The 27,176-nt window shown below is 47.6% G+C and overlaps 1 long non-coding RNA gene across 4 annotated transcripts in view; it reads right to left on the bottom strand.

Moving 5' to 3' along the window:
- The window catches only part of LOC116823524 (uncharacterized), a 228,785-nt gene that overhangs the window by 88,120 nt on the left and 113,489 nt on the right, over positions 1–27,176 (bottom strand). For all 4 annotated transcript variants that reach the window (XR_012655500.1, XR_004373434.2, XR_012655502.1 and 1 more), the window contains one exon: positions 24,200–24,245. This is a non-coding gene — a long non-coding RNA (uncharacterized LOC116823524). The remainder of the gene's footprint in view (positions 1–24,199; positions 24,246–27,176) is intronic.

The raw sequence follows: 27,176 nt of genomic DNA, 5'->3' as shown, positions 1-27,176 counted from the left end.
CCACCTGGAATGCAGAGGCTTTAGGGGCTGCAGGGCCCTGGGCAAAGGGGGCCCTGGGCCCATGGCCTGAAGCTCTAAAGCCCCTTTCGGAATGCAGCCCTGTGAGCACGGGCCAGAGAACTCAGGAGGAGCAGGGGCAGCCGCACAGCCAGAAGCCGGAGAGAAGCAGCACTTTCCCCTTCAAAGCACAGCCAGTGGCATAGCCAGGTTCTAACATCAGTGGGAGTGAACATATAAAAAAAAGGCACCACCCAACATATCAAATTACACCTCTACCTCGATAAAATGAGACCTGATATAACACGAATTCAGATATAATGGGACAGAGTAGTGCTCTAGGGGGCTGTGCACGCACCCGGTGGGACAGCCCCTCTCATCTTTTCTGAGGGGGCTGCTCTGCAATCTGTGGCCCCTAGAAGCAGGCAGCACACAGGAGCGGAGGGAAAGGGGAGCACAGTCACCTGCATAAGAGAGACAATCGGACAGAGGTGGGCAGGGTCTGTTGAGGGTTCGCATGGAGGAGAGGGGGTGGGGGGCTGCACTGGGAGACTCTCCAATGTAGCACCTAGCCACGCTGGCTCTGTGAATCATGAGGCACTCGGGAAAAGGAGGCAGCAAGAGAGAGGCCGAGGAGGAGTGCCCTTCCCCTCCCAGCTGTGTTTGAGAGTCCCTGATCTCAGAGTCTCAGCGCTGCAGGCACAAAGCCCCCAGGTACTGGGCTGCAGTGCAACCTAGAGGAGCTGATACAGAGAAGTCAGGACCAGCCAGAGCACTTCCACGTCATCATGAAAACTTACTCCTGGAAAGCTGAGTGAGGTAATATGGGGGGGGGGGGCGCGTAATATATATCAAGGTGCGTGAGGTAATATCTTTTATTGGTCCAGCTTCTGTTGGTGAGAGAGACAAGCTTTTGAGCTTTCACAGAACTCTTCTTCAGGAAGAAGAAAGAATCCATGAAAGCTCCAAAGCTTGTCGTTCTCTCACCAACAAAAGTTACTCCAATAAATGATATTACCTCACTCACCTTGTGGCTCTAATTTCCTGGGAACAACAGGGCTACACCCAGGACCGACGCTAGGGTTTCTGGCGCCCTAGGCGCCGGGACATTTCACCACCCCGCGCGCGGGTCTCGCGGCTCGCTGACCCCGGGGGCGGGTGACGAAAGACAAGGAAAAACTAGAGACAAGGTGTTAGGATAGTAAATATCTTTTTATTAGACCAACTTCTGTTTGGTGGAGAAAGACAAGTGTTTGAGCTTACACAGGGTCTCTCTTTCAGGTCTGGTACTCAGGGCATGGGTCTACACTTAAGATGGCGTTGCATTTGGACATCGACTGTTGTCCATACTTCATGTAGAGACTCATATTTTCCAAAGCGAACATCCCAGCTCACTGCGAGGTACTCACCTGCTTCCAAAGCAAGAGATGTAAACAGAGACTCAATACACCTCCTACAGTGGGAACGTTATAGTGGTCCAGCACCCTTTCCCTTCAATTTTTCCGCAAGATTTCTCCTGATCTTAAAGAGAGATTAAAAATCCTGACATCAAAGAGAAAGCTAGTGAAGACAATATACCTGGTAAACTGGAAATGGATGCTTGATTGCACACTAAAGGGATTCCCAGTTGCCCCTACTGAACAGAGGCACTGCTACAGAAATTTTGTTCTTAATGTGGTCAGAAGGCCAAGTTTGGACATTTGGCAAAAAGCGAATGAACCATGTACATTAAAAAGAAGGGTGGAGGGAACAAACATTTTGCTGACAAGTTCTTTCAAAGGATGGCGCACTTAGCTTTGTGCAGGTTTGGAATGTCGGAAAGATCTTGATTTAGTGGGTAGATGCAAGTGAGGCGGCAAGGTGACTAATGCAATGTATCGAACTTGTTCATCCAATTTACCGCTTAGATCTCACTCCACAGATGTTGTACAAAAAGACAAAAGGCACATACTGCAGCGTCAGATACCATCTTCTTCTCTTGCTGCAAGAGCCCTGTTTCCTACCAGCTGTCTCCTGAGAAAGGAAGGGAACAAGATTCAGGAGTTTCTGCTCCTTGAGGGCTCTTTGTACCTCAGGACATGAGGGGTGGGATCAGAAACACTGGAACCAAGCTAAATAAACTCATCACTCTCAGCAATGGAAGTGAGGCACAGCCAAACAGTATAGGCTACTGAAGCAGAGCAGTTTGCAACCATATATAAGCCATCAGACCACATATTCTGCTAAGAGCTCTGATAAAGATGAAGTTTTGCAACTAACTGCCCTTTGTTCTCTTTCAAAAGAACAAATTCAATTGGAGGTTACTTTTCATGTCTTGACAAAAATTAAAAGTTCTCTTTAAACCACAAGCTTATTTTTAACAGGAGCTGTTTTGATAGCTATATCTAAGAGACGGTGCTGTCTAAACAAAGAGTTTCTAGTTGAATAGGGCCACTATTCTATACAATTAACGATACTACCTCCGTGGCCGTCTTGCCACTTCTCACACACACTCATGCACTGACCTCGTTGCAGTGGCCATCTGCCTATATTATATAGTAGTGACTTAAGAGGAAAAGTAAAAATCTGAAAAGAAAAACAACGTTTCTCAGCATTCACATCCTCAATGATCAGATGGATGATAAGGAGAGTGGATGGCCGGACTGTGCAGAAAGGTGCCTCCAGCAAGCTATAGTGATTCTGTCCTGTCAAAAGCACTGTACAAAACAGTAAAATTCACATGATGACCCGGTGAGACAAACTATTTGTTACAGATGTAGGGAAATTTGGGCACAAGAGTTTAAAGTGGGCTTGCCCAAGGATCCCACTGAAGAGCCAGCTGAGCTGGGTTTGATCGAGAAACCCCGCTCTATCCCTTAAACACAACTATGACAACATGACCTCGTGTGCAAGTCATGCAAAGGGGTAAAATGTCCGAGGAGATCCAGGGTTCCACCAATTCCTGAGCAAGACACACACAAAGGGGTGTGTGTGTTTGGCGTGTGCTGATAGGACCACACCAGAGATTTCGATGGGGTGCGAGGAGGTAACTCAGTGATCTATTAATTGCAGTTAGTCTTTTCAATGCCCAGTACTGTATCTTGTGCTAACAAAGCGCAGCCTGAGGAGAGGGAAAGTATTTCCTTACTTCCGCAACATTATTTTCACATACCTACATCCACAGTCAGAACTAAAAGCACTGGTAATTGTAACCAGATATGTTAGCACAGGCATGTACTGTTGCTTGAAAAAGAAAACTGCACACTTCATACCATTGGATTATTGCTTTGCTATAAGTATATTTTTCTTATTCTAAGGAGACTTAGAGTTATTACTTAGGAAAGGTAAAAGCTTTTTAGAGTAGGAGCCATTTGGCCTATTAGTCTTAAACTTTCTTTAATGTTGTTCTTATGGTAAAGGACTACTAATTCGTAACTGACAGTAACTTCTATATTTGGCCAACTTCAAAATGCTTCTATTCTGGCCCCATATTCCGGCCCAACAAAATACAATCCTTTTTGCTCTATGTGAAAGGTTCCGTTCTTAAACAGTACATTTTAGGGTTGCTCTTGCCTACATTACTCTGTGCTGCTGGAAACACTGATCAGACAGAATTATCCACAATATTAGGCTGTTTCTTATTTCTCTGGCATTATACAACCTTTTTGATTTCAGCCTGTGACTCAAATTTCCTGTGCCCCAGTTTCAGATTACCACGCTTTAAGGTGTACCAATGCTCAGCAGGGCACAAGCCTCGGCATTTTAAATTTGTGTGCCCCAGTTCTATCACAGTTGATCTTCTTTACAGGCATCACAGAACTATCATTTTGCTGAGTGCTGATGAGATATCAAAACTGACAAAAGACAAGGAAAAACTAGAGACAAGGTGTAGGAAGGAATATCTTTATTATTAGACCAACTTCTGTTTGGTGGAGAAGACAGGTTTGATTGCTTACACAGGGCTCTTTTCAGGTCTGGTGGAACTCAGGGCATGGTCTACACTTAAGATGCTTGCATTGGACATCGGGCTCTGATGCCAGCTGTTTTGTCCACGTGATGCTTCAGTCAAGAACGTTCCTACGCTGATAGTGAGAGCTTCTCCTACGGCGTAGTAATCCACCTCCTGAGACGGCGGTGGGCTTTGTCAACGGCAGGAAGCCCTCCTTCACATAGTGCTCTCATCTGGGGGAGTGTGGTGGTTTACATTGATTTTTCCCTCTCGAGCGAGGTGTGTACAAGATATAGGTCTGGTAGTGTAGACCGTAGACTTGGTTCTACACTATAGGTTATAGGTCGCTGTAGGCACGCTTATGCCAGAACCCAACTATTGAAGTGTCTATACTGACCTGTTCCTCCACCCACATTAATCTCAGCCCACTCATAATCTATCCTCAGCGAGTAGGCGTAATGCTTAGTTCGACATAGTCAGGGTGACGCAGCGTCACTGACCATTGTGTTTCCTTACATCCTAATCTAAGTGCCAGGAAGTCTCCTCGTTAATCCCCACCGATGACTGCCTTCTGGTCACCTTTTGAACTCTGCAAAACAGGTACATGCCCCCTCCCCTTTCAATAGCCCCATGAGATTTTTTGAAATGTCAGCTCTTGTTCCTCCGTGTTGGAGAGCTAACATAGCAACTGCTACAGCTGTCCATGCTGGTCCACACAGCAAATGGCGCTCCTGCCTTTCGAGTACATGCGGGGGTGTGATTCTCCTGGGTCTGTGGGGAGAGGAGGCTGGGTGTCATGGCACCAGTTCCGATACAGCCAATTAGAGAACTTTGACATTTGTGGCCAGATCACTTAGGGCAGTGGGTCTCCAAACTTTTTTTGATCACACACTCTTATCAGTAAAAAGTTCTGAGCACGCACCCCCCATATAAGGTTATATTATTTAACATTAGAAAATTATAGTTATATACTACTGTTACTAATTATATTATGTACATTATAAAGACATAGCACAAATGAGGAAAATTAAAAAGGTATGAGATTAAAGATGACCACATATTTTTTAAAAAATTTTTTTTATTATTAACTGTACAAAAACGCCTTTGGCTCTCACAAAATTATTTTAATATTTTTAGTAGAGCAATGTCGATTGTGAATATGCTTCATTATTCTGAAAACCTTGGGTTAAACACTTTTTGATACAGCGCATGTCGATAGGGCTTGATTAGGTTGAGGTGTGTGGGGTGGGGGCTCAGGGCGGTGTGCAGTGTCTATGGAGGAGAGTTAGGCGTGCGGTTGAGGAACTCAGGTTTAGGGGCTGCAGGAGGAGGCTTCAGGGGCTGGGGCAGGCAGGAGGTGCTGAGCACTTACTTGTGGGCAAGCTCCTGTTTGGTGCAGGGGTGTCAGGTGGCTCTGCGGCGAGATGGCACCACACCATGGCCGACGATTCTGGAGCCTTACCTTGGAAGCAGAGGCTTTAGGTGCTTGCAGGGCCTGGGCAAGGGGGCCCTGGGGCCCATGGCCTGAAAGCTCTAAAGCCCTTCGGAATGTCAGCCCTGTGACACAGGGCAGAGAACTCAGGAGGAGCAGGGGCAGCCGCACAGCCATAACGCCTGGGAGAGGAAGGCAGAACTTCTCCCTCAAACCAGCAGTGGCATAGCCAGTCTGTCTAACTATCAGTGAGTAACATATAAAAAAGGCACCACCCCAAATATCAAATTACTACCTCTTAACTCGAAGAAATGAGACCGATGTTTATAACACGATATTCAGGTTAATATTGGGACAGGGATAGCTGCTGGCTGGGGGTCTGTGCCCGCACCCGGTGGAAGCCCCTTCATCTTCTTTGAGGGGGGGTCTGCTCTGCCAATCTGTGGCCCCTTAGAGCAGGCATGGCACACTAGGAGGGGGGAAAGTGTGGAGCACGTCCCTGATAAAGCACATCGGCCAGAGGTGGGCATGGTCTGTTGAGGGTTCGTAGGAGGAGAGGGGGTGGGGTGGCTCACTGGGAAGGCTCTCAATGTAGCACTGGCCACGCTGGGCCTCTGAGGTCATGAGGCACTCGGGAAAGGAGGCAGCAAGAGAGAGAGGCGAAGGAGAGTGCCCTGTCCCCCTCCAGCTGTTTGTGAGGGTCCCGTTGATCTCAGAGTTCTCATGCGCTCGACAGCACAAGCCCCAGGTCTGTGAGCTGCAGTGCAACTAGAGGGCCTGATACAGAGAAGTCGAGGACCAGTCAGAGCACTTCCACGTCATCATGAAAAACTTTACTCCTGGAAGCTGAGTGACGCTGCGTCAATATGGGGGTGGGGCGCGTATATTATCAAGATGCGTTGAGGTAAGTGATCTTTTATTGTCAGCTTCTGTTGGAGGAGAGACAAGCTTTTGAGCTTTCAGCAATGTTACTTTCTTGCAGGAGGAGAAAGAAGAATCCATGGAAAGCTCAATGCTTGTCGTTCTCTCACCACAAAAGTTACTCCAATAAAATGATTACCTCTACTCACGCTTGTGGCTCTAATTTCCTGGGAACAACAGGGCTATACCCGGACGACGCTGGGGTTTCTGGCGCCCTAGGCGCCGGGACAGTTTCACCACCCGCGCGCGGGGGTTGCTCGCGCTCGCATGACCCTGGGGCGGGGCGCGCCGTGGCTGTCTGAGGTCCGTGGCGGCTCTTGACCCCGGGGGCGGGGGCGCACCTGGGCTGCGGGTGCGGCGGCGCTCCTGACCCCGCCGGGGGCGGTGGGGCGCCTGGTGCCGGGCTGCGGCTCCTGACCCGGGGGCGCCCTGGGCTGCGCTGTGGCAGCGGCTCGCTGACCCCGCCGGGGGCAGGGGGTGCCCTGGGCTGCCGAGCTGCGGCGGCGCACTTTGACCTCAGGGGCGCCGTGACCGGCGGCGCCTGACCCAGAGCACCTTGGGCTGCGGGCAGGGCGCTGCTGCTGCCGGCAGGCTCAGCCCCCCCCTCCAAAAGGCAGCAGCGGCTGCAACCTTTAAAAAATTGGGAGGGGGCGTCACTTTTGGCACCCCCAAATCTTGGCCCCTAGGCAACCACCTAGTTCGCCTAAATGGTTGGCCCGGCCCTGGCTACACCAACAGCAATACAAAAAGGCAGAGATTCACGTGAACAGCACAGGGGACCACCATCACACCAGGACACTATTTTCACGGATTAACTTGAGCATAATGTCTTTCTTTCAACAAGGAGTATCACTATCAGCACGAGTAAACCAGCCACATGTGCATGGCCAAAATATTCACAGTAGCAAGCGCACTGGGATCCACACAGCAGGCTAGAGTGTCAGTTTAGTCTCGTCTCTGAGGTCCATCCCAATAAACTAAGTCCAAAGTTTCAGCTCAACGGGCACCTGCAAATAGCTGTACTAACAGCAGGATCTAACTGCACAATAGGAAAGAATTTGCATGTCAGGGCACTAATTCAATCCCAGTGCAAGGCAATTGAGATCCAAGCACCACGTCCTTAGACCAGAATTGTACTTCATCAGAGAGTGAGAGGAAATTAGGGGTTACGAAGGCAACTCCAGAACAAGGTATTGGACAAATGTGGGGTGGTGTTAAAACAACCATCACCAGCCATTGTGTGCAGCAAGTGGCCAGAGCGGCGCCAGGGTTTTTGGATGCCCTAGGGAAGCAGGTCCAGCTCTAGCCAAATTTCGCCGCCCCAAGCACCGCAGCACGCCACGGGAGGCGCTCTGCGCTCGCCAGTCCCGCGGCTCCGGTGGCCCTCCGCAGCTGCTGTGGAGGGTCCGCTGTCCCGGCTCCAGTGGACCTGCCGCAGGCGTGCCTGGCGGATGCTCCCTGCAGCCGCGGGACCAGCTGACCCTCCGCAGCCGCCTGTGAGGTCCACCAGGACAGGCCTGCTGCCCTCCCAATCCTGGCGCCTAGGACACCTAGGTCACCTAAATGGAAGTGCCGGCCCCTGAAACAAGTGAGTAACTTAGTAACTTAATGACCACCATCACCAGAGAATTACTCAAGCCTGGGACTCAGCAATGCCTCTCCCTCCTCCCAACATGATCACAAGCCTTCCCCTTAGGAAACAATTCAGGTTTCCCCTGATAGGAGAGGGAAAATCAGGCTACCTCTCCCTGCCCCCCAACACGATGCCTGGACTTGTGTTTGCCAGAGCATATGGACTAAACTAAACACATACTACAACAGCAGATAGTTCGTTCCAGCCTTCCCTTGGGAGACAATTCCATCCACACCCCCAAGGCAGAGATTGTACTGCTATGAAGATTTCCTCTGATAGTCTCAGTTTCTCTCTCCTATCCCCCGACTCCTATTCCTTCCCCACTGCCTCTTCCCTTCCATCCCTCACCCGCTAAGAGGCAGTCACCCAGATGCCAGGGAGGGGGAACCAAGCACACTACATGGCCACTGTCTCTGAGAGGCAGGTGTCTCTGCCTGGGCAGGGAGGGCAAACAGGGATACCACACCCCACAGGAGACCAGGAGATGCACCTCCCCTCACACCAATGCCTGTCCTGGTCCAGCTGCCTGGGTGCAGGAGATGTTTTCGGAAATGCCTCTGGCTGAGCCCCCTGCCTGAGCTCCCTGCCACCTACCACGCAGACAGCCATCCCACCAGCAGCCAGGTGCTGGCTCTCACTGCCACCTGGAGGGTTTCCAGTCCCCCCCGCACACCACCCTCACCCCCTTTAAAATACACTTACCAGCTGCTGCTACTGGCTGCCTTTAGTTGGGTGAGAGGTTAGGAACTGCTGCTGCAGAGCCAGAGAAAACACGCTTGCCACAAGAAGCAGGTAGGAGAAGTAGGTGGGGTCTCTCAGCTGCTCAGCCTCTTGCTCCAGGAGCAGTTCCCCTCGCTGATTGGCTGGTGGCCAAAAACCAGCTAAACAGCGAGCACTTGCACTCCTCTAGCTAGCTACCCTACTGCTCCCGCCCTGGCCGAACAGCTGACGGCTCGTGGGCCCCCTCAGGCCCCATAAACAGTTGACTGGTGGGTGGGTGCCTCTGCCCCCTACAGGGGCTTGCCCCAACCAACCCCCTTCTTCCCTAAGGCCCCAGCCTCTCCTCCTCCCCAGGAGCCCAGCTTGCTGGAGATCAGTTCTTTCCCCCTCCCCTACCTGATTAGCTGTCTGTCTCCCTCCTGCTAGGAGACAGCTAATTGGTGAGGCAGGGAGAGGGTAGGGTTTATGCAGCACACTAGGGGAAGCCAGCAACCTGCCTGCAGGAGCTCAGCTTGCTGGAACTGAGTTTTTTCCCTCCTTTCTCTGCCTGCCATGTGATCAGCTGTCTCCCTCCTGCTGGGAGACACAGCTGATTGGCAGGGGCGGGGTATGCAGCACACTGGGGGAAGCCAGGCAGGCCAAGCTTCAGCGTGGAGCATGGGCCCTGCCCCTGGTGCCATGGTAACCCTGCCTAAGGCAGGGCTTTTCTGAAAATGTGCTGACGGGAGGCAGCTGCTTCCCCTGCACCCCACTAGCTACGCCACTGAGCGCAACTTCTCTCTAGTCGCCTTTGAAGGAGAAAGCACTGCTTCTTTCTGGCTGCTGGCTGCCCCTGCTCCTCCTGAGTCCTCCGACCCGTGCTCACAGGGCTGCATTCCGAAAGGGGCTTTAGAGCTGCAGGCCAGGGCCCCAGGGCCCCCTTAGCCCAGGGCCCTGCAGCCCCTAAAGCCCCTGCGTTCTGGGTGGCCCTGCCTGCGGGGGGGAGGGCAGCTTCCCCGCTTGCTCGTTCCCTCCCTCCTCTGGCTGCCCTTTTTTTTCCCCCTCTGGTGGCGCTCTTCCCACTGTGCCCCCCAGTGGATCATCTTGTGCACCCCACTTTGGAGACCACTGGCTTAGGGTATGGAGGAGAAGGGGTACAACAGGGACATGCACCAGTACCATGTGAAAATAAAGGAGCTCTGGCAGGCATACCAGAAGGCAAGGGAGGCAAATAGTTTCTGTGGTGCAGAGATGCAGACATGCTGCTTCTTCAAGGAGCTGCATGTCACCCTTGACAGCGATCCCACCTTCACCGCCAAATACCCCATAGATACTTCAAGGGAGCTGGAGTCACATCCCATCGCAGTGAACCCTGAGGACAAGATGAGGGACAAGGAAGAGTAGGAGGAGTATGTGGGACAGGCAACCAGGGGATCCAGTGGGGTAGCAAGCCAGGATCTGCTTTTGACTCCTAAGCAGTTGAGCCACTGCCAGCAGTACAGCACTGGTGAGCCTAATGCAAGGGAGGGAACCTGTGGTAAGTAGTCAGTTTGCTTCAGTATTGCAGGGATGCATCTGCTCATGTACTATTTTTTTAATCAGGCTAGAAGAGGTAGTAAATAACCAGTGAAGGTAGGGTTGCTGTCTGCCTCTCATTCCCCCTGTACATCTAGACAGAGGGGGCCCTGTGGAACAGTTTGTTTATGTGCACTGGAATGTGCCATGAATCCTTCATGGAGATCTCTAAGAAACTTTCCTGGAGGCAGTCTGCAATCCTCTACCGAAGGTTTCTTGGGAGGGCTCATTTGTTTCTTCTCCCACATTAGGACACTTTACCACACAGCTCGGCAATTAGCTCAGCAGGCACCATTGCAGCACACAGGCTAGCAGCATACAGACCCAGTCTGTAGCCAGATGCAGGCAGGAGCTGTTCCCTTTCAGCCTCAGTTATCCTCAGGAGTGAGATATCAGCTACAATAACCTCTGCCTGTGGGAAATGGTGCCAGTATGCAGTACAATAGCCCTATCCTCTTGTATTGATGCCCCAGTGCTATCCTCCTCCATTATTGTCCCAACTTGACCTCTCGTGGGCCATGCTCTCCAAGGCTGGGGCTGCCACCATGTTCTGAGAGTCCCAACGGGAAGTGAGAATGCTGTGCTTGTAACTTGTGTGGGTTAAAGGGAGTGAATGCACTGACAATAATATCTCTGTCCATTGTTTCTTTAGCAGTTACAAATGTTGTCTTGAGGGTCTCTCCGTCCACTCCAGCAGAGCAACTCGCCAGATGAGGAGAAAGAAGAGGACAAGGGAAAACATGTTCCAGGATGTCCTGCAAGCCTCTGGTGCTTCGGGTTGTGAGCAGAAGGCTTGTAGCGTGGCAATCAATGCCAACATGCAGGGGGGACAGAAGAAATGTGCAGCTAGAGATGATAGTGCTTCTCAGTAAGCAAACAGACATGCTACGGTCTCTGATTGAACTTCAGGTTGACCACAGCTGTGCTCATCTCCTCTTGCAGCCCATAGAGAACTGCAATCCAAGACTTCCCTACGCTTACACGGAAATGTGTGTGTGTGTGGGGAGCCTTCCAGGGCCACAGCAGTACCCCAGGCACTCCACCCCCCTGGGAGATTACACACAATGACAGTCACACATACACCCAGATGTGAGAGCCTCATGGGTGTATGTGCCTGTGATTCCTTGTTCCTTCACCTTTAAAGATACTTTTCTCTGTATGTATGGAATTTACTTCAGTATTACATAGGTATGTTTGCATGGGTGTACAATAGAAATGAGTGTAACTGGTGGAACTCAAACCCTCAGTGAATTAGGGATATGCCTACCATGCATGCGACATCAGCTCCAGCGGACTGGGCAAAAGAGATCACTAAGATCCAATGGCCAAGAAGGTGGTTCTGCAATGCTTTGTGAAAAGCGAAGGGCTTGACGAGGCACGAAAGACGTCAAGACCATCCACTGCAACCAAAGAAGTTACCAGTCGTGACGATTTTTCGTACCATTGGTGTTTGGGTTCTAAGGTCAAGAGAGTGGGACTGCTCCCGTGCAACGGCTCTACCACTTAAAAAGCTTTCACGCACAGGTCCTGTGCAAATCATCAAACATCATCATCATACCACCTAAGTCCTGCGGCGATGGGGGAGGGGCAAAGCGACAGGTGGAGGATACCACTGGGAGTCGTAGTCCCAATCCTGCACGCAGGCGGCCTGTGGATAGGCGGTTGTCCAGCTCTGTACCTGGGGCAGCAGGGTTGCCCGGCAGCATCCCAGGCGTCTGAGCAGCCCTCTTCAGGACAGCACTGCTCACCCTGGTAAAGGAGGACCCTAGAAAAGATGGCCTAAAAATTGCCTGCCCTACAACAGCTGGCCAGCAAGCCAAGGCTGGCAGTTCAACCCAATCTGCGGCCGAAACCAAAAGAAAAATTTGAGAAAACTTAACTTACCATTGGTGTATGGAATGTTCGTACCCTCATGGATTGAGAAGCTGTTGCAAGACCTGAGAGAAGGACAGCTCTCATTGCTCGAGAACTAGCCCGTTACAGCATTGATATAGCGGCATTAAGTGAAACAAAATGGCCTGGGGAAGGTTTCTTGAGCAAACCAGGAAGTGGTTACACCTTCTTCTGGAAGGGGAAGCATCGCCTTTGAGGAAGACCGCTGCCAGTGTCTACAAGAGGCATGCGAACGACGTCACAGAGCATCAGTAGCGCACAATCCACTGACCGCAAGTTTCCCATGCACCTTCTGCAACAAAATGTGCACCTCTAGAATTGGCCTGTACAGACATCAGAAGGCACACCATGAGACCAACAATAGATGATCTGCACAGACTTGTCATCATAGGATCGATGGACTACCAAGAAAGAGATAATATAAATCTACTTATGGAAACTGAATATATCTGTATTAGTCTCCAACGTATGGTGGCTGCTGCTAACATTCAGAGACAATAGTAATAGATGCATTTGCATTGTTATAGTAATGTGTACACACGGCAATCATTACAAGGTTCATAGCACAGTCCAAAAAAAACCCAGTGCCAGGCTCAGCACACTACAGCAACACATGTTACTATGGCTCTTTGTTAAAATGCTCCTTCAAAGCCTCCCTAAGCTAAATAACTCACCATTGAGCTTTTCTTATAGCCCTGGTATTTGGCTGCTCAAAGTCAGCAGACAGCCATTCCAACTCTGCACGCCACCCCTACGGAAACTTCTCCCCCTTTGCTTCACAAATTTTATGAAGTGCATACGCAGCTATGACGATGGGTATATTGTCACCAGCAACCTTTCAAACTGCCAAAGGCACATTCAACAGTCATTTTTCACCTGCTGAGCCTGCTGTTGAAGCGCTCCTTGATAATGTCAAGGTGGTCGGTGTATGACTTCATGAGCCACAGGAGTAAGGGGTAGGCTGGATCTTCCAGGATCGCTACTGGCATTTCCGCATCACCAGTGGTAATCCCCTAGTATGGAAAGAAGGTCCCTGCTTGCAGCTTTCTGTTCAGGCCTGTGTTCCTAAAGATGCGTGTGCCGTGCACCTTCCCTGACCAGCTGGCACTGATGTTGGTGAAATGACCCCAATGATCCACCAGCGCTTGCTATATCATAGAAAAGTAGGGTTTTCTATTGATGTACTCCATCACAAGGTGGTTTGGTACTAAAATAGGGATATGTGTGCCATCTATCACCCCATGGCAGTTCTGGAACTACACCGCTGCAAAACCATCCACGATTTCCTGCACATTGCCCAGAGTCACAGCCCTTCATAGCAGGATGTGATTAATGGCCCTGCATACTTGAATAATAGCAATCCCCAGCTTCCACACAGCTATTGCCACTCGCTTCTCCACCATGAGCTCAAGTCTCATTTTGGTGTCACTACATTGGAGGGCCTGGTGCAAGCTCCACACACAGTTCCAAGAGGGCGCATCCAAAAGTTCTGCAGCCACAGCTTGTCGTCCCATACCTGCATAACAATGTGATCCCACCAGTCAGTGCTTGTTTCTCGTGCTCAGAACTGGCAGTCCACCACATGCAGCTGCTCTGTGAATGCCAAGAGCAATATTGAATTGTTTCTTTCCATGACACACAGCAAGGCAGACACCAAGGCATCATCATCAGACTCACAGCTAAGGAACTACTGCAGGACCAGGTGCTTTGTGTTCATAATGCTCAGCACAATATTGAAGAGCAGTGCAGATCCATGCTTTCTGACAGAAATCGTGGGCATGCAGGTTACTGGGGCTTTTGAAAAGCGACACGAAACCTACTATGATGCCCATGGAATGATGGGATGGAGAAAACTGCCTCACGGGATGCTGAACCTGCCCCCATGAGGCATTGCAAACCCCTCCCAAAACACTCTGCACTAGATGGTGGTGAGTTGCAAAGTGGGATAGCTACCCACAGTGCACTGCTCTCTGTGTCAATGCAAGTGCTGCTCCTGTGGATGCGCTCTGCTGACACAAGGAGCGTAGTGCGGACGTGCAACAGTGGTTTAATTACAGCAGTGGCTGTACAACGTAACTTAAATTGACTTAATTCTGTCATGTAGAGAAGCCCCTAGGCCTCAGAGCATCACAGCTAAAGACAAGGTGGCACAGATTGTTTAGCATAAATAGTTAACGCATTTCAAGGGACCATTCAAGGTGAAGTGGCTTGTTAACACTTCTCCAGTCAGATGGAGGAAAGGAAGGGAAGGGGGAGCAACTGGGGGAAGTCATTAGTGGGTTACTTTGTCTCTAATATCCTGGGACCGACAAAACTACAACAACACTGAAAGAAAAAGCAGATAAGTAGAGAGGGGACGTTATACGGACGTTGGCAGATATGACCCAGGCGCAACCTAACTCTCTCCTGCTGAAAACATCCCAAAAGATTAATACTTAAAACAAATAGATACCACAAACCACCAATTACAGAATTCAGTGTTCCAAATTCTGCTCTCAATAACGTGTAAATCCAGAGAAACCCCACTGGTACCTGTGGAGCTATTCTGGATTCAACCTGTATAAACTCATTCAAATTAAGCGTCACCCACTGTATTTCAATCCTTATCATTATATTTCAGACACTCTCTGACTTACGCAAGCATTCCGTTCCAGAACACCTTGCGTAACTCTAATTTTGCATAAGTCAGGAACGTATATCTGACCATTACGTGCAAACAAACAAAAAAAAACAACGCCTTTCGAGCTTACGGAATTTACGGAACTTTTTCCGTAAGTGCGAATTTGCGTAAGTCAGGTTTGTGTAACCCGGGGAGCATCTGCATAGTGAATTACATTAATAAGGAAGCAATTATGTCCTACTTCACTGGGGTGGTTGCGAGATACTCACATGACTGTAAAGGAAGCCATAGAGGTATCTAAAATAGATGGTTAAATGAGTTAGATTGTAAGCTTTTGGGGGCAGAAATCATCTTTTTATTCTGTTTTTGTACAGAGTCTACCACAATGGGGTGCTGGTGCATGAGTAGGCCTCTCAGCTGGTATGGTGCCAAGCATCACTGGTTTCTCTTTTAAATGGTACGAAAGGGCACAGTTCCGAACACTGACACAATGCAGCAGGTTCACTCCTGTCCACCGGAATCAATAATGCTGACACTTGTGTTGTTGGCTATACCGGTATCAACGGTGAGAGAAGGTCCCTAGTAGCAGCAAACGCCTCCGGTGTGGTCGGTACCGACACCGTACCGGTTCCGTGTGGTGCCACCAATATAGAAGACTCTTCTGGAACCAGACTTGACGGTACCTGCTTATGTGCCAGTGTCAACTGTGCCGTCTTCTGCAGTACCAAGACAGAGGAATGCTTTGTCTTAAACCATACTCAACTCTGATCCCTATACATCGCATCGGCACTGAGGATTGCCCCCATTTGGCAGGTTGTTCCTTATACCTTTTTCTAGGCACTGGGAATGGAGATTGGTGCTGGGACTCCACTTTGATAGGAGGAGCACTCCTTACCGACGCAGAGGCACTCGGTGCAGAGTCTGACCGGCCTGGATCAGATGGGGGTCTCAGTGCCACTTCCATGAGCAGGATCGTCAGTCTGGCCTCTCAATCCTTCTTTGTGCAAGGCTTAAAGTCCTTTCAGATCCGGCAATGCTCCCCAATATGAGCTTCTCCTGGTCACTCCAAGCAGCTTGAGTGCAGGTCACTCGCCTTGTTGCAGAAGGTGCAGGGCTTAAAGCCCAGTGACCTACGCATCCCTTGGCACAAGTAAAAGTAACTAAAACTAACCAATTATGTACAATAACAAGGAAAGTCCACTGAGAGAATTGTGAATGCAAGGAGAGCAGTTCCAGAGACCGCCACAGGTGATAAGAAGGAAATGAGGGTGCACGAGCTTGCCTGCTTTATATCAGTACTAATGGTGCGTGGCGGCAGAAGACACTTGAGCCGCCCCAACAGGTACCACTGAGGGAAACATTTCTGGTGACTGTGCGTGGGACATACACACACACACAGGAATGCACTTGTGCAATCACTTGAAGAACCAGCAGAAGCAATCTCAGAACCATTAGCAATTATCTTTCAGAACTCAAGGAGGATGGGTGATGTCCCAGAGGACTAGAGAAGGCCAAACATAGTACCTATGTTTAAAAACGGGACCTAGGGAATTACAGACCAGTCAGCCTAACATTGACACCTGGAATGATACTGAAACAAATTAATAAGCAATCAATTGCTAAGAGGATAATAAAATAATAGAATCATAGAAGATTAGAATTGCAAGAGACCTCAGGAGGTCATCTAGTTCAACTCCCTGCTCAAAGCAGGACCAACACGAACTAAATCATCCCAGCCAGGGCTTTTTCAAGCCGGGCCTTAAAAAATTCTAAAGATGGAGATTCCAGCACCTCCCGAGGTAACCCATTGCAGTGCTTCACCACCCTCCTAGTGAAATAGTGTTTTCTAATATCCAACCTAGACCTCCCCCATTGCAGCTTGAGACTATTGCTCCTTGTTCTATCATCTGCCACCACTGAGAACAGCTGAGCTCCATCCTCTCTGGACACCCCCCTTCAGGTAGTTGAAGGCTGCTATCAAATCCCTCCCTCACTTTTCTCTTCTGCAGACTAAACAAGCCCAGTTCTCTCAGCCTTTCCTTGTAAGCCATGTACCCCAGTCCCCCATCATTTTCATTGCACTCCGCTGGACTCTTTCCAATTTGTTCACACCCTTTCTGTACTGGGGAGCACAAAACTAGACACAATAATCAAGATGTGGTCTCATCAGTGTCAAATAGAGGGGAATAATCACTTCCCTCGATCTGCTGGCAACGCTCCTACTAATGCTCCTACAATATGCCATTAGCTTTCTTGGCAACAGGGGCACACTGTTGACTCATATCCAGCTTCTTGTCCACTGTAAACCCCAGGTCCTTTTCTGCAGAACTTCTGCTTAGTCAGTTGGTCTCTAGCCTGTAGGACTTTGCACTTGTCCTTGTTGAACCTCAGATTTCTTTTAGCCCAATCCTCCAATTTGTCTAGGTCACTTTGGACCCTATCCCTATCCTCCAGCACATCTAACTCTCCCCCCAGCTAAATGTCATATGCAAACTTGCAATCCATTCTATCATCCAGATCATTAATAAAGATGTTGAACAAAACTAGCCCCAGGACCGACTCTGGGAGCACTCTGCTTGATACCTGACATTGAGCCATTGATCACTGCCCAATAATCTAACCAGCTTTCTGTCCACCTTATAGTCAATTCATCCAATCCATACTTTTTTAACTTGCTGGCAAGAATACTGTGAGAGACTGTATCAAAAACTTTGCTAACATCAAGGTACATCATGTCCACCGCTTTCCCCATAGCCACAGAGCCTGTTATCGCATCATAGAAGGCAATCAGGTTGGTCAGGCATGACTGGCCCATGTTGACTGTTCCTGATCACCTTCCTCTCCTCCAAATGCTTCAAAATTGATTCCTTGAGGACCTGCTCCATGATTGTTCCAGGGACTGAGGTGAGGCTGACCAGTCTGTAGTTCCCCGGATTCTCCTTCTTCCCTTTTTAAAAGATGGGCACTATATTTGCCTTTTTCCAATTGTCAGGGACCTCCCCCGACTGCCACAGGTTTTCAAAGATAGCGGCCAATGGCTCTGCAATCATATCAGCCAACACCCTCAGCTCGCATCCAGTCCCATGGACTTGTGCATGTCTAGCTTTTCTAAATAGTCCTCAACCTTTTCTTTCGCCACTGAGGGCTGCTCACCTCCTCCTCATACTGTGCTACCCAGTGCAGCAGTCTGGGAGCTGACCTTGTCTGTGAAGACCAAGGCAAAAAAAGCATTGAGTACTTCAGCTTCTTCCACATCATCTGTCACTGGGCTGCCTACCCCATTCAGTAAGGCTCCCACACTTTCCCTGACCTTTTTCTTGTTGCTAACATACCCAGAGAAACCTTTCTTGTTACCCTTCACATCCCCTGCTAGTTGCAACTCCAATTGTGCTTTGGCCTTCTGGATTACACCTCTGCATGCTTGAGTAATATTTTTATACTCCTTCCTAGACATCTGTCCAAGTTTCCACTTCTTGTAAGCTTCTCTTTTGTGTTTACACTCATCATTCTCTGTTAAGCCAAGCTGGTCGCCTGCCATATTTGCTATTCTTTCTGCACATCGGGATATCTGTTCCTGCACTCTCAATAAGGCTTCTTTAAAATACAGCCAGCTCACCTGGACTCCTTTCCCCTCATATTAGCCTTTCAGGGGATCCTGCCCATCAGTTACCTGAGGGAGTCAAAGTTTGCTTTTCTGACGTTCAGGGTCCGTATTTTGCTACTCTCCTTTCTTCCTTTTGTCAGGATCCTGAACTCGACCATCTCATGGTCACTGCGGCCCAGGTTGCCACCCACTTCTACTTCCCCTACCAATTCTTCTCTCTTTGTGAGCATCAGGTAAGAGGAGCACAGCCCCTAGTTTGTTCCTCCGACACTTGTACCAGGAAGTTGTCCCCAGTACTCTCCAAAAACTTCCTGGATTGCCTGTGCACTGCTGTATTGCTCTGCCAGCAGATGTCAGGGTGATTGAAGTCCCCCACGAGAACCAGGGCCTGTGATCTGGAAACAACTGTTAGTTGTCCAAAGAAAGCCTCATCTATCTCATCCTTGTGGTCTAGTGGTCTATAGCAGACACTTACCACAATATCACCCTTGTTGCTCTTGCTTCTAAACTTAACCCAAAGACTCTCAACTGGCTTTTCTCAAATTTTATAGGGTTATAAGGAATAGCCAGCATGGATTTGTCAAGAACAAATCATGCCAAACCAACCTAATTTCCTTCTCTAACAGGGTAACTGGCACAATGGATGGCGGGGGGAAAGCAGTAGAGGTAATATATCTTGATTTTTAGTATAGCTTTTGACTTGATAGTCTCATAAGCAAACTAGGGAAATGTGGTCTAAATGAAATTACTATAGCGTGCATACCCAACTGGTTGAAAAACCATACTCAAAGATTGTTATCAATGGTTTGCTATCAAACTGTGAGGCTATACTTAGTGGGTTCCCACAGGGTCAGTTCTGAGTCTTGTACAATTAAATATTTTCATAAATTAGCTGGACAACTGCATGGAGAATATGCTTATAAAATTTGCAAATAACTTCAAGATGGGAGACTTGCAAACACTTTGGAGAACAGGATTAGACTTCAAGGTGATCTTGATAAATTAGAGAACTGGTCTGAAATCAACAAGATGATATTCAGTAAGGACAAGTGCAAAGTACTTCACTTAGGAAGTAAAAAATCAAATGCACAACTACAAAATAGGGAATAATTAACTAGATGGCAGTACTGCTGAAAAGGATCTGCGGGTTACAGTGGATCACAAATTGAATATGAGTCAATAATGTGTTGCAGTTTCAAAAAAGGCTAATATCATTTTGGAGTAATTAACAGGAGTGTTGTAATGTATGACATGGGAGGTAGTTCTCCCACTCTACCTGTTACTGGTGAGGACACAGCTTTGTCCAATTCAGGGCACCACACTTTAGGAAAAACGAGGACAAACCAGAGAGAGACCAAAGGAGAACAACAAAAGGGACAAAGGGTTTAGAAAACCTGACCAATGAGGAAAAGGTAAAAAAAATTGTGCAAATATGTCAAGGGCTGTTATAAAGAGGAGGGTGATCAACTGCTCTCCATTTCCACTGAAGGTAGCACAAGATGTAAGGGACTTAATCAGCAGCAAAAGATACTTAGGTTAGATATTACAAAAAAATTTCTAATCTAAGAGCATTTAAGTTCTGGAATAGGCTTCCCAGGGAAGTTGTGGCATCCCCATCATTGAAGATTAAGAACAGGTTGGATGAACACTTATCAGGGATGGTTTAGCATCACCCCCCGCTTACCCCGTCGGTGCCAGGGCCAGGAACAGGGCCACGGCTCAGGACAGTGGGAGATATGGAAAGGGGTAAGGGAGCTGAGGCTGGGGCCACAGCTGGGGGTGGGTCCGGGGCCAGGAACAGAGCCGTGTCCAGGAGCCAAGGCTGGGGGCATGGCCAGAGTAGAGCTGTGAGTGGGGTGGAGCTGGGTGGCGCTCCCTCTCTGCCCCAGGCCCCACCATGCCCCCTCCGAACATTCCTCTGTGCCCCCTAGGGGAGCTTGTCCCACAGTTTGGGGACCTCTAGTCTACATTTACATGATCCTTCCTCAGCACAGACGGCTGGACTTGGTGACCTCTGCTCCAGCCCTACAGTGCTATGATTCTGTGATTTCCAAAAGACTATTAAAGGAGTGCAGGCTTCATAGCGTAGCAGGAATTGAATATGACCATGCTCTTATTTTACCTCTGAAAATATCCAATTTTAAAAAATTCTGTAAAAATGTATTTAATTTTTTGAAGATTAAAAAATGCAGCACAAACTAGAATGGCTTTCATGTTAACAGAAAAAAAGAAAGTTAGCACCAATCTTCAAGGCTGTTAGACACACTACAGTCATCAATAATTTCCAAACCCATATGTTAGAAATATATTCATCCCTTGATAGAGGAGAAGTAAAACACAATGTGCTCTGCACTGTTAAACATATTTTAAAATTGACTCAGCAATATATAGGAAACCTCATTCAATCTTTTAATGAGTCTACTGTTTTCTGCCTGCCTGATCTGAAACTCCGTTCTTTGATATTCAGATGAGTAATGTGGGGTTTTGTTATTACAATCGCGAACTTTCATCAGATTATAGGATGTTTTTACATCATCAAATAAGGTCTTCTTAATACAGGCAGTTAAAAACATGTATCTTTAATACTGGATACTGGTCAAGGCCAACATATCATATAAATGAGGATCAACTGCAAGGCTTGATGTCTATAAACGCCAACAAAACACCTCATAATGTTTCTTGGTCAAAACAGAAACAACCACCAGGCTAAATCATAAACATTCAAAATACTCTGAGTAACTAAGTACTCCATTCAACACAACACTAAGGCCTGCTCTACAGTTACAAGCTTTGCCAGCATAGCTATGTCAATAGTGCGACTGGGATGGAGTGTACTCCCCACACCGGCTCTGAGATGGGCCCAATCAGCCAATTCAGTGGCAAACAAGGGAGATTTAGGCTGTGCACTGAGCTCTGTGAGGGAACAGGCAGGGTTTACATAAAGCGAAGGGCTGCAGGGTGAAGAGCACAGTCATTCTCCCCTGAGACCTAGTAAATCCTTGGAGACAGGGGTCTGACTAGAATGAGTGGAAGCAGAATAGGAAGTAATCCAGGGGAAAAAGGAGTAAGGTGAGAGAACCTGCAGACCTTGACTACTTGGTAAAGGGCTCTGGACTGGAAGCTAGAGTACAGGGCGGGCCTGGGTTTGCCTACCAGCCTCTGAGGAGTTGTACTGCTTGGGGCAGTGAATTAAAAGAATGTCTCAGTCACTGCAGGAGGGACAGGGTCAGGGCAAATGGCGTGAGAACTGCCTGACGCCATTTGAATAGAAGAAACGGAAGTATCTCACTCTGGAAGGGGAAGCTACTTAGTGACCTGGTCAGAGGGCCAAGTCACGAAGAGAAAGCTGCAGTTCCTGGAGCAAGAGAGGGGCTGCAAAGTGTGAGAGAGAGAGTGTGTGTGATGGAGTGAAACCACTGGAAAGGAGTGTTGGCCATGTAGAGCTAATCCCCACAACAGCCAGGAGGAGGCGCCATCAAGCGGTGAGTAGAGCATCTCATCACAATGACACCGGTAAACCAGGTGCCAGCTCTTGCAAAGGCTTTAGGTCTCAGCTGAGCATGGACAAAGTCATTGCTGGAAACCAGTCTGTTTCACCCAAGTGTTAGTATGGTTAAAATAGGTATTGAACTTATAACAACGTGTTTAGACTTTATGACATGTTTGTGAACTGCTGCATGCATTAATCTCACTTATACGATCTCTATCATGTGCTGTAAGTTTTTGCTTTATAAATTGTAAAAAATGTTTGCCCTGAAACTGTCAACCTATCAGAAGGGATTGTCTCCTGCTCATTAAGATGACTATCAAAACTAAATGTGCCTTTGTGGGACACCACAATACAAAGACATTATTAGCTGTCCCTCCACACCCATGAAGAGGCTACATGCAAAAGGCTCATCCCATCAGTTTGAATTCTGAAAGAAGGAAAAAGATAGTGAAGAAAATGTTTCTTCTCTTTTTGTCGATTGGTTTCTCATAGGGCTGGAGCCACGAAATAGAAGCAGAGATCCCCAGGGACAACCTAGATTAGCCCTGAAAGACATTCAGTGCTGACAGACTGCTACAACTCTGTCACCTTTTGGAACCATAGACTGTAACTCATTTGTGTACATAGATTTGCCTGCTTTAACCTGTAAATAACTCTCTCATTTCTTTTTTCCTAGTTAATAAATCCTTAGTTGGTTTACTATAGGATCATCTACCAGTGTTGTCTTTGGTGTGAGAGCCGAGGTACAAATTGACCAGAGGTAAGTGACTAGTCTCTTGGGACTGGACGCAAATCAGCATCTTTTGTGATCTTTGATGCATATATAACACTGACAGACCCTGGTCACTGGTGGGCGGGATCGAACCTGGCATCTCTAGAGCTTAGTCCATGAGCCTCTGGAACTTACCACCTAAGCTAAAAGCCATATGGCTGTTAGCTGAGGCTGTAGAGCAGACTCATTAATCTCTTTCTCAGTGGTCTCGGTGTCACTAGCTAAAAGATAGAGCACCACACCCATGAGGTGTGTGGGTTACACACAGCAACCAACTGCCTGGATGGCAAGACAGTCTAGTGAATTCTAGTCTAGAATGCCCAAGGGACTATCTGTGACTCCATGGTAAGACTTAAGAGTGCTTCAGGAGTTCTCATTTGTTACCGGGTTGGTGAAATCTAATTACAGAACATACAACCAGTTTGGGATGTCTGCCCTGAGGTTGGCACTCACAGTTGTGAACCATTCCAGACAGCATAACAAGTAGGAACATGATTTTTTGCAGATATAGCTATGCCAGCAAAAGCCCTCATATAGACACAATTATATGGGCAATAGTCTGTTTGACAACACAGCTTATTTCTCTCAAGAAACTGGTAAAAAAATATACTGTCAAAATGACGTTCTGCCAGTATAAATTGCATCTGCAATAGGAAGGTTTAACAGTATAGCCCCACTGTATAGCTACACCATCGAACCTTTTAAACGTAGACAAGACCTCAGTATAGACAAGACTTCTGTACTGGTCTGTGTCATCCAATTCTAGGGCACAATCCTGAGCCACCTTACACAAGGATGTAAGGGTGTGAAAAGTACCATAAACGCTGGGGGGATTTTCTGTAGTGGGGGTGGAGAAAGCAAAAAAAAAAACAATGTTCTCAAAGGGCCCTTTCGCTTCAACACATTCTGGATATGACCCGCACAGCAGATCTCCACAAAGGACTGCAGGGAAAGAGTGGACATATCTCATGGGCCTGCACTGAACCCACACAGCCGGAAACCACAGCTGTAAGACCCAACCAGCAGACTGTGTCTGCGACTCTCCACCAGTGGCATATTATCACCAACAAGGCCTAGGGCAGCAAATTTATAATAGCAGCATTTTTGTAACAGCGACATTTTTGCACAAGCCCACTGTCTGTCAGATGCCTGTATGCAGGCGCCAACTTTTGTCAGCGCCAGTAGGTGCTCATGCCCCCTGGCCCCACCCCGACTCCACCCCTGCCCTAGAGTCCCTGTCACAACTCCCCCCCATTGGATCCCTCCCCAAATTCTTGCCCTGGCCCCACCTCCTCCCCCAAACATGCCACATTCCCCCTCTTCCCCATTCCCTCTCAGGCTTGCCGCACGAATCAGCTGTTTCTTGGTGTTCTGGGAGAAGCAGAACTCAGTGGCGCACTCAGGGGAAGAGACGAAGCGGAGGTGAGCTGGGGCAGGGAGGCGGTATGGGGAGCTGCCGGTGGAAGAAATTAAGTTCATATGGGGGCGGCAATTATTTCAGGGCCATTAATCCGCCACTGCTCCCCACATACCCTTTTGGAGATAAAGCAAAGAAAAAACGTTGACTTCTTAAGAATAAGTACGGACAGTTTTATGTTTTATGCAATAGAACCTGTGTGGTTTTCACTAACTTACTTCTCTGATTACGCTGTTTCAGTGTGTCTCAGTCTCAGTTTTCTTTCTGCAAAACATGAACAAAACAAAAAAAGATTGTTAGAAATGCAGTTGCCAAAACAAATTACATTTTATTTGACATTTGTCTTCTCCCTTATTATTGATATTTTATGTTTTAATTATATTATGCACTAGAAAATTATTCCATCACTGATGTCTTATTAAATGAATGGTTTTGTAGATAGAGAAGTTTCATAAAGCAGGAATCAATTTTGTCAGGAGGGATTGTGGAGAGAGTTTAGTAATTTGAGCATGACACCCAGAAAATCCCAGATTTTATTCCAGACTTTTCCATGACATGCTGTGTGGCCAACGCCAAGTGACTTCCTTTCTCTATGCTTTAGTTTGTGTGTGTGTAAAATAGGGATTACAATCCCTGTGAGATAGTACAAGCGCTCTGAACATGTAAAGTGACATAAAATCCCTGCAAAAGGAATCATATTATTTCCTCTTGCCAATTCAAATTTCTTGTTTATCCACAGAGCTGATACAGCACTAATAGCAACAGCAAACACTTCCCCCGACTGCCCCACTAAGGAGCCTCAGTGCTAACCTGGCAGAACCATTCTAAGAGAGCACTCGGTTTCAACAGTTCAGTCATTAGCCTCTGCTGAGATTCCTAACAAGGGTGCCTATTGAGTGGAGGTGGTTCGGGATTTGGACACATATACTGAGGTAAGTATCATGCTTTGGATGGTAATGACTTCTGATCATTACTGACCAAGACCAGATCTCAACCACCAATCTGAAACTAATATTCTGTGTCCCCAACATTGTTTCCTTTTAACCACGCAGCAGTAATCAAACCCCTGGCACAAATACAAAATCTTAACTCTCTAAAGATTCATGGGATTCTAGGAAGGGAGATGCAAGCATGCATCACATTAACCAATGACAGAAGAATAATAGGCACAAATTCCATTATAGAGTGCCAGATTGGTGGAAATGCTTCCCACATCCCCCCTCAAAAAACTGTACTCTTTGAAGAGTGCAGCCAGTTCTTTATGTCAATGTGTGTGTAAAATCTGATAAGTACAAAGAAACGCACATTGGCAAAAATAATCCCAACTAGAAATATAGATATGATGGGTTGTGAATTAGCTGTTATCACTCAAGAAAGAGTTCTTGGTGTCACCATGGATAGCTGTCTGAAAACTTCAGCTCAATGCGCAGCAGCAGTCAGAAGGGCTCATAGAATGTTAGGGACTATTAGGAAAGGGATAGAAAATAAAACAGAAAAATATCAAAATGCCACTATATAAATCCACGGTACACTCACACCTTGAATAGTGTCCAGTTTTGCTCATCCCATCTCAAAAAGGAGATGGTGGAACTGGAAAAGGTTTAGAGAAGGGAAATGAAGACGATTTAGAGTATGAAACCACTTCCATACAAGGAGAGACTAACAACAGTAGAGCTGTTCAGGGAGATATGACAGAGGTCTACAAAATCAAGAATGGTACGGAAAATGCCAAAGATGTACAGGTCAAAGACATAGATGTCCTCAGTCGGGGAATAAGCACAAGAAGGAAGAGAAAAAATCTTAGGAAACTATTATCCTGTTAACACAAGCTAATTGGTTAATTCCTTAATAATAAGGAAAGAGTAAAAGAAACAAAATGATACAGCAATATGCAGAAGGAATAATATTTCCAAACGTGAGGGCTCTCAGAGTTTCTTCCCTGTGAGATTAGCTGCCATTGAACATCAGATATGACTTTGAGTAGCATGCATACCTACAGTTCAGGATTATGATTTTTAAAATTAGAACAAATTAATTACTTTTCAGTGTTCGCACAGACTTAACAAAACAAGGAGCAATGATTTACTGTTGTTTAGGAACCAAAAAAACAAAATATATAAAATACAGTCTCTGCCCCAAAAAGATTACAATCTAAAAGATAAACAGATCACGTATAAGGAAAACTAGACATGGAGATAATTGAGGCTTTGACTACACTACAGAGAGTTTTGTCGACGCAAGTTAAGCTGACAATCAACAACCAGTATAATTACATCGCTTGTGCAGGTTCATGCTACATTCCGTCAGCAGAGTACGTCACACTTGGAGAGAGAGAGTAGTGTAGGTAGCTATCCCACCACACTACTCGCCACCTTCCGCAGCTAAGAGTTGTGGGAAGGCAGAGTGGATCACAGTGCATCATGGGTGCAGGCTCACCATCTCATGATGCAGTTCTTTCCATCCCAGCATTCCATAGGCTTCTGACAACATTTTGCAGCATTTTTCAGTGGCCCCTATTTATTGTGTGCACGCCATCTCTGTCTCGAAGGATGGATCCTGCACTGCTCTCTACTGTTGTGGTCACTGTTCTGTGGATGATCATGCAGTATATTATGAGCTCTGAATTTGAACAGGAATCAGAGTTGCCTGACCTGCTGCGTGCCGTGGAAAGAAACAACATCAGATTACTTTTGGCATTCACAGAACAGCTGAACATGGTGGACCGTCACTTTTGGGCTCGGGAAACTAGCACTGGCTCTTGGGATCACACTGTTATGCAGGTCCTGGATGAAAACCTTCCCATGTGCAAAGCCACCTTTTCAGAACTGAGTGCAGAGCTCACCCCGGCACTGTAGCAGAAGGACACCAAAATGAGAGCTGCCCTGTCAGTGGAGAAGAGTGTGGAAGCTGGTGACTCCAGACTGCTACCAGTCAATTGCAAATCAATTTGGAGTCAGGAAGTTGACTGTTGGGACTGCGTTAACAGAAGCGTGTAGGGCCATTAATTGTATCCTGCTGTGAAGGACTGTGACTCTTGGCAATGTGCGCAAAATAGTAGATGGCTCTGCAGCAATGGGATTCCCGAGCTGCGGAGGGATGATAGATGGCATGCATATTCCAATTTTGGCCCCAGGCCATCTAGTGACCGAGTACATCAATCGAAAGGGGTACTTCTCTATGAAACTGCAGGCGCTG

The sequence above is a fragment of the Chelonoidis abingdonii genome, chromosome 1 (genome assembly GCF_003597395.2).
Source record: "Chelonoidis abingdonii isolate Lonesome George chromosome 1, CheloAbing_2.0, whole genome shotgun sequence".
Taxonomy (NCBI): domain Eukaryota; kingdom Metazoa; phylum Chordata; order Testudines; family Testudinidae; genus Chelonoidis; species Chelonoidis abingdonii.
This window is presented reverse-complemented; position numbering and strand designations above follow the sequence as displayed.